Source organism: Marmota monax, unplaced genomic scaffold (genome assembly GCF_021218885.2).
Source record: "Marmota monax isolate L192 unplaced genomic scaffold, Marmota_monax_Labrador192_F-V1.1 WCK01_AAM20220418_F8-fsc01080, whole genome shotgun sequence".
Lineage (NCBI taxonomy): Eukaryota > Metazoa > Chordata > Mammalia > Rodentia > Sciuridae > Marmota > Marmota monax.
This window is the reverse complement of record NW_026694955.1, coordinates 61,414-70,235: the sequence shown is the minus strand read 5'-3', so window position 1 is coordinate 70,235 and position 8,822 is coordinate 61,414. Positions and strand designations below refer to the sequence as shown.

The window sequence follows — 8,822 nt, the reverse complement described above, 5'->3', positions numbered from 1 at the left end:
TCCAAGTGTGGGTGGTTTAGCAGTGCCTAAGTCTCAGGGAAGGTGGGATGCCATGGCTGTATGTCACCTGAGCAAGACACAATCCAGCAGTATTTCCAGTCCCCAGGTGCCATGGTCTAATAGCTGTGCTGGCCACAGGAGTGGGGTACACCGTCACCTCCTTCTCTTCTGGAGCTCAGATGTGTGGACTCCAGGCAGTCCCCTCAGGGGAGCTGAGTGGCATGAGAATACAAGAGTCCTAGTAGTGAGTATGGAAGGTGTCCAAGGTTTGGGTGGGAGCTGCTGGGGTCCTCTTGCTTGATTAGTCCACACAGGGAGGAGGCTCCCTTGTTCTGAGCTGCTCCTGGCTGTTGATGGTGTGTCAGACACTAAGTGTGTCCTATACTCTGTGTGAACATCCCAGGTTCCCATGCTTTATCTGGCTTCTGCTGATCCTTAGATGTGCTCTGAGGCTCTCTTCACTTACCCTCACCAAAATGCATTGCTTATTTTGGGAGTTGTCTTTGTGGGAGGAAGGATGGTAGGGCTTCTAGTCAGACACCTTGCTAGCATCTCTCCTCCCTAGAAATGTTTACTTTAAAATCAGAATAATCATACCCAGTATCACCATGTTTAATCAAATTTGTATTGGAGATCCTCATGAGTAAAACATAATGAGAATAAAAGAAAGTAGAAGAATGTAATACTAAAATATAGAAAGCTTAAACTTGCATTATTTTCAAATGATGACTATTTTTTAAATATTTTTTTTTTAATTTTAGATGGACCCAATATCTTTATTTTATTTTTTTAATGTGGTGCTGAGGATCGGACCCACTTCCTCCTGCATGCCAGGTGAGTGCATTACCACTTGAGCCACATCCCCAGCCCAAACTAATTATTTTGAAAAAAAAATGCAATCTCCAGAAAGATTATTGGAAATACCTATAGAAATTGTCAAGGTTCCTGAATAAAAGCTTGAGGTATAAAAGTAAAATTAAAGTTTTATATTCCAGTGGCAAATGTTTAGGAATTGGGATTGAACATAATATACTACTTACAATAGTATCAGAGACTGAAATTGCCTAAATAATCAAATAATAGACTTAACACTTCTGTAGACAAATTATAAAATTTTATTAGGAGATGTTCAAAAGAACATAAATACATAAAGGCATATAGTACATTTGTCAATATAAGACTTAGTCTAGGTCATTTTTAAAAGTATTTTTAAGGTAGCCAGGTGCGGTGGCACACACATGTAATGCCAGCAGCTCAGGAGGCAGAAACAGGAGGACCATGAGTTCAATGCTAGCCTCAGCAAAAACAGGCACTACACAATTCAGTGAGACCATGTCTCTGAAATAAAATACAAAATATGGCTGGGGATGTGGCTCCATGGTAGAGTGCCCCTAAATTCAATCCCCAGTACATCCTCCCCACAAAAAATAAAAAGTATTTTGAAGGCTAAAACACCATGAAATCTAAAGAGGAACCTGGAGTGGGTCTGGCTTATCAATTAACTATTATGCTATTACTATTATAAATTAAGCTATTGTCATTATAAATTTGTTCTGAATAAAATAGTATAATGCTGGTGCAGATGTAGAAATTACATTAAGTACAAAACTACTTTGATGTAACAGCAACCTCCTATCAATTAGACATTCCATTTTGCATGAAAACACAGAGGCTCACAAAACAACTCAGCATTCTAGAATCAGAGTTTTTGAAGAATTTAAAAATATTCAGTAAAATGCAAGAGGAAATTCATTGCAAAATTACACACTAGGGTAGTGTGCAAGAAGAATGCAGAAAGGAAGCAATATACAATCTTAATGTCTGAATGTTCTATTCCTCATGACATACCCACTCCCATGCACAGATTAAGCTTTCTCGGTAACAGTGTAAGAGGTTAGTTTTGAGGACCAGACTGAAGGTAAGCAAGGCTTCTCAGCAGAGGGAGTTTTCCAAGAGCCATGCACTCTTGCTCTTTTCCAATAGCCATGCACTCTTGCTCTATTGGTCAAAGCCACAATTCTCTCTTTTTTAATTTTTAATTTGTTTTAATTAGTTATACATGACAGTAGAATGCACTTATATACTTTGATATATTATACGTAGATGGGATATAATTTCTCTTTTTCTGAGTGTACATATTGTAGAATCACATTGGTTATACAGTCACATATATATAAAGTATTATGTCTCTTTCATTCTACTATCTTTCTTATCCCCATATCCCCTGCCTTCCCCTCCTTTCACTTCCCTCTACCTAAGGTAATGCTTTTTTTTTGCATTACAATTCTTAATACACATATATACCACAATTTTTGTATTTCTGTTTGCATATAAAGTATGTTGACACCCAATTCAAGTTTTCATACATCACATTTCACCATCCTTGCTAATCCCCTGCCCCCTCCCTTTCTCTCCCACCCCTCTACCCTATTTCTCCCATGCTCTCCCTCCCAACCCCACCATGAGTCAACCTTCTTATATCAGAGAAAACATTCAGTATTTGTTTTTTGGGGATTGACTAACTTCACTTAGCATTATCTTCTCCAGCACCATCCATTTACATGCAAATGCCATGGTTTTATTCTCTTTTAATGCTGAGTAAAATTCCATTGTGTATATATGCCACATTTTTTATCCATTCATCCACTGAAGGACATCTAGGTTGGCTCATGTCTATTTCATTTTACTATCTTTCTTATCCCCACATCCCTGCCTTCCCCTCCGTTAGCTATTGTGAATTGTGCTGCTATAAACATTGATGTGGCTGTGTCCCTGTAGTATGCTGTTTTTAAGTCTTTTGGATATAGTCCGAGGAGAGGAATAGCTGGGTCAAGTGGTGGTTCCATACCTCCATAATGTTTTCTATATTGGCTGCACCAATTTGCAGTCCCACCAGCAATCTATGAGTGTACATTTTTCCCCACATCCTCACCAACACTTATTGTTGTTTGTCTTCATAATAGCTGCCATTCTGACTGGAGTGAGATGATATCTTAAAGTGGTTTTGATTTGCATTTCTCTGATTGCTAGAGATGATGAGCATTTTTTCTTATATTTATTGATTGATTGTATATCCTCTTCTGAGAAGTGTCTGTTCAGGTCCTTAGCCCATTTGTTGATTGGGTTATTTGTTTTTTCAGTGTTTAGCTTTTTGAGCTATTTATGAACACTAGAGATTAGTGCACTATCTGATATGTGAGGTGTAAAGATTTGCTCCCAGGATGTAGGCTCTCTGTTCACCTCACAGATTGTTTCTTTTGCTGAAAATAAACTTTATAGTTTGATTCTTGGTTTTAATTCTTGTACAGTAAGAGTCTTATTAAGGAAGTTGGGGCATAATCCCACATGATGAAGATTAAGGCCTATTTTTTCTTCTATTAGACACCTATTTTTTCTTCTATTAGACAACTCTCTTTACAATACTGAGTAAGTGGCAATTATTTTACTTGGGTAGACTTTTCATAGGGTCAGAATAGATGTCATGAAAGAAAGAGAGCTGTCCATCGGTAGGGGACAGGTCTCTGCTTCATGGCTACTTAGTGTTGAGTGGGTTCTATAAGCAGTGTACTGATACTCCCAAATTAAAAAAAAAAATTATGTCCAACATATATTCTTCCCAAGGAAAGCTCTATCACACAGGTTACTATTATTACCCTTCTATACAAGTGGATGTCTTATGATCATATTTTTTTCTTTTTACTCTGTAGTGGAAGGAAACATTCTCAACCGATGTAGCAAGAATCATTTATCAATAGAATAAAAACACAAGTTTATCAACACATTCTTAAGAATCCCAGAAACAGAACTGTCCACATGAACAACTTGGATTCATGATGGAGATGGCATCATAGAGAAGTAGGAAAAGAGAGAATTACTTAACAAATGGGACTCGGGAATTGACATTCCACAAATAAAATACACACTTGCATTCCTACGTCATTCCTTATGCATTGTCAACTCTAGATATATTAACCATGTTAATATTTTAAAAGGAAATTTTAAAATGATTAGTGGAAAATATTGTGGATAGCTTTTAAAACTTGATCTTACAAAATATTTCCTAAGAATGCACGCATGAAAACACATGATCACATAAGAAAAGATTAGTAATTTGAGCACATAAAATTAAAAACATCTGGGGCTGGGGCTGGAGCTCAGCGGTGGAGTGCTTGCCTACCATGTGCAAGGTGCTGGGTTTGATTCTCAGCACCACATAAAAATAAATAAATAAAATAAAATATTGTGTCCAACTCTAACTAAAAAATATATTTTTTTTTAAATTAAAGAGGTCTGTATGTCCAAAGATGTCTTAAACAGGAAGACCAGGGTGCTGCTGGGTGAAATATGGTGTCCAGCGAAGATGCTGCTGGACTTGTCGGAAGAGTATAAGGAGCACCTGGCCTTCCTGCGGAAATGGTGGTGGAGTTTGGGTGGATCGGGGTGGAGTTCCTGAGGCGAGGGACCATCCCCAAGGTCTATGAGGGCACCGCCAGGAAGCTCAATGTGAGCAGCAACATTGTCCAGCATGGTGTGGAAGGGTTGACCTACCTGCTCACTGAGAGCTCCAAGCTCATGATTGCTGAAGTGGATTTCCAAGACTCTGCTTTTGTTCTGGGATTCTCTGAAGAACTGAACAAATTTTTGCTTCAGCTTTACCTGGACAACAGAAAAGAGATCAGGACTATTCTGGGTGAATTGAACCCCAGCCTTCCCAGTTAACACAGCCTTGAGTGGTGACTAGATGTACAGCTTGCAAGCAGAAGTCTCAGGCAACAGATTAAGCCAGCAGTGACTATAAAACTACACCTAAATCAGAATGGAGACCACAACACCAAAGTTCTGCAGACAGACTCAGCCACCCTACTTCATTTAGTTCAGCAACTGTAACAATCCTTGGAGGAGATGAAAACAAACCACTGTAGGAGAGTAGTTCACAACTTCAAGTATTACCAAGTGTTAAGGTCCTAATGCCTTTGACTCATTTGTGAATGGATGACATTCAGGAATTACTTTTCAGAATTAATTTTTATTAATTGGTGTTGATAAATGCATCTAGATTCCATGAAATTCGTTTTCCTATTCCAAGATATTGAGGTCATGATCAGAAGCTAAAGTCAATTTCCTTTTCTGGTGCAAAATGTGGTCAGCTTCTTGACAGATTGAAATGTAATTTTGTATTTTAAAAGTGTAAATAGGATTGAGTCAACTAGAAATGAATCTATACTGTTCATATCTTCTGTATATATGAGCAATACCCTGTTTTTGGTACATTTTTGTCTGCTTAACTAGTATTTTCCTCCTTATTGATCAATTTTGAGAATAAAATTTACAGCGAATTCCTTTCCTATTCAGAGTATTTCTAAATAGTACAGTATTTCTGACTTTTAAAAAGCATCTCATGATGTTACTAGCTACAGAATAATGTAAAGTGAGTATGAGTTTTTTAAATTATATGCCCATATTGTTATAGGAAGTTCATACATTTTTCTTTGAATGTAAAGATAAGTAGTTTTTACCATTTTGCTGAAATTTGACTTATGTTTCATTGACTTAAGTAGTACTCAATTTTGTGTGATTGTTAATAATATTTTCACAATGATTAATTTTCCCATATACCCAAAGCAACTAAGAGACATACTGTCATTTACATTTATAAATAATGGATACAAGAATAATGTAATCAATGCTTGATTATCTGGGGGGAATAAGATGTCTTAAACTAAAAATGTTTAGAAATTTAAGAATATATTTTCAACATAACTGATAGAGTTTCAATATAACTAACACACTTGAAAATTAAAAATATGTAAAGATAACCTACAAATTGGTAAGAAAAATATAGTTAATCTAGTTAAAAATGACCAAAATATATGACCAGAAATTTTACAAAGGAATACAAATGACTATCAAACACAGAAAAGGAATGTAACATTATAAATGACAATAAGTATAGACCTCATAATGAAATAGCTTCTGAAGGTTTTATTGACAACAGCTAAGAGACTGTGAGAAAGTGCCTGGACACCTCCAAGGAGACTAGACCAAGGGCATCTCACATGTGATCGACACTTGTGGCAACTGATGCTGTTTCTAGGAAGAGAGCTGGGTGTGATCCCTGGACTGACCTCTCATATGCCCTGTGACCAGCAGCCACATTCCCAGCACATATACCAGGGACAGTCCCACACAAGGGAGGCCTGTGCCTAAAGCTCATAGCAATGAGGTTCAGAGCAGCAAAAACCTAGAGACCTCTCAAAACTGCATAAGCAGGAGAGTGAGCAAGGCAACCAGGTACATCCACAGGCTGACTCCAGTCAAAACCAGTGAGCACAGTGGGTGAGTTTAAGGACCACCACTCTTTGATGGCTATTTTTATGTGTCCAGCTGGCAAGGTTATAGTCCCCAGTTGTTTGGTTAAGCATCAGTCTAGATGTGGAAAAATACTTCTTAGCTTTGATTAACATTGACTTTGAGTAACATAGACCACACTTTATAGTGTAGGTGGGCCTCATCTAATCAGTTGACAGCCTTAAGAGCAAGAACTGAGGTTCCTAAAGCAGAAAGGATTCTTATCAAGGCTGCAACATAGAAGACTCATCTGAGTTTCCAACCTGCTAACTTATGGAATTGACTCGAGATTGCCAGCATCTACTTTTTCCTAAATTTCCAACCTTCTGACAAGTGCCATGGATTTCAGATGGTCTGCTCCCATAATATGAAACAACACATCAAAACCAATCTCTCTCCCATTCTCTCTCTCCTTATCTCTTCCCAGACTACACAGAATGCAGATACATTCAACAGAATATTTTTTGTTAAATTAAAGGATCACTAAAATGTTATACATTTATATGCATTTGTACACACACACAAACACATACACATACACATATAATGTTAGGAATACTAGCAGCTTCAATAAAACTTCAAAGAAAGTGAGAGAATAAGGACTCCTAAAGGTGGAAGGAGGCAGGTGAAAGCGTATACTTCCATGAAAGTTGTTACACTTGAATTTTCAAGGTAGGTTTATGAGAAATAACTAAAAACTTAATAAAAGCAGGCCAGTATGGACAATGTCAGTGTGTTATCAATGTGAGTTATGGGCAATTGAATCTTTGGCATCTGATATCTTTTGAAACATAAGAAAATTAGTAATCAATGTTTCAATGATGTGCATGGATTTCTGGTGGCAGTAGATGGAGGTGGAAGAGGAAAACAAAGGCCACATGCTGAGGAGAGGCACTTTCCCATACCTGTGCTCATTTTTCAGTCATCTGACCAGCGAACAGAACTGTGGAATCTTGGCTGTCCCTGGAGTCACCTGGGAAGTTCTTAGTGCCTGAATCTCAACCCCAGATATCCACATTTTTTGGCCTTAGAATGAGTTTAGGAAAGGACATATCTGAAGGCTCACCAAGGGGTTCTCAGTGCAGGTCTGGGACTCCTTGTGGGACAGGATGCTCTCAGGCTGCAGGTGTCTGAGCTCTGATTTAAAGTTAGTTTCAAGCAAGTGAAGAGCACAACCAGATCTGCTTTGTACAAAGAGTACAGGGCAGAGGGTAGAGGACAGATGAGCAAGAGGACCGGCTGGCAGTTGCAAGGCATTTGGAAGCCCTTCTTGGTGGCTTTGGAGAAAGGTGAGGCATTTTGAAGCAAATGTGCTGACTGTGGGGTGTGGAGACCAAGAGGGGAAGATGCTCAGGGGTGTCTGGTGGGACCCAGGATTTCAAGTTTGTGATTAGGTAGGTTGGTGATAAGTAATGATGGTGAGCATATTGGAACCCCTGGCCCTTTGATGTGCCAGCTTTGCAGTGCCTGGGAACTCTTTGCTGCAGAAAAATATTTGTTAATCATTGGATGGCTTGAGAGAAGGTTAAAAGCAATGAGTGATTATGGGTGGGGTGATAATCCCATAGGCTCAGGAGGCAGAAGGATCCTGAGTTCAAAGCCAGCCTCAGCAAAAGTGACATGCTAAGCAACTCAGTGAGACTCTGTCTCTAAATCAAATACAAAAAGGGCTGGGATGTGGCTCAGTGGTTGAGTGATCCTGAGTTCAATCCCTGGTACTCTTACTCCCCCCAAAAATTTTTTTAAATAAAATTAATGGGTGATCTGTGCATTTCCTCCCAGAGGGCTGTTCAGGAAACTTTTCTTCTCATTCTCTGGTTCCTTGTGCCATGTCTGTTGGTGGCACAGCTTTTCTAGAGAGCAGGATTGATGGTTACTATGAAACCTACAGACTTCTCATGAGTTGTTCCACGGGGCCAGTTGCACTCACCTCTGTCTTCAGGTTTCCAAAATGCTGGTGTAGTCCCATGAACATCTTCTTGGTTTTATTTTATCTATTTTTAAACAAAAAGTGAGGATCTATTGAATTGTCACCTAAAGTAATTAGCAAATAACATTTTCCCATTAGTTCACAGTGTCACAGCAAACCATCTAAAAGGTATTCATGAGCAGAGTAATTTTAATATTAATAAACCTAATTATGATTTAAAAGCAAATTAAAAATTTAATCTTTCATTAATTCATGACATAGTTATAGAAAGCCTAGTTTTTATGACTTCAATAAAAGGTCTTTTGGAGATTATCACATTTTATTTGGAAAGAATATGAAGAGCAAAAGTTTCTAAATCTAACTTGCAGTTCAAATCTTCCAATTCCTCCTCCTTTTCTGGAGGCAGGGTGAGACTTAAAGACTTCCTTTCACTCTTTTCTGCTTTCTTGTTATGGACTTCCCATCTCCTCCTGGCTGATGATTTATTTGAGTTTCTTAGGATGGAGGAGGAATAATCCAGGGGGTGGGAAACAACCTTCAAGAG

At 38.3% G+C, this 8,822-nt stretch overlaps 1 pseudogene; it reads left to right on the top strand.

Annotated features, from left to right (window-relative positions):
- Positions 1 to 4,360: 4,360 nt before the first annotated feature.
- On the top strand, positions 4,361 to 5,044 carry LOC124081254 (COMM domain-containing protein 2-like; annotated as a pseudogene).
- The last annotated feature ends 3,778 nt before the right edge of the window (positions 5,045 to 8,822 follow it).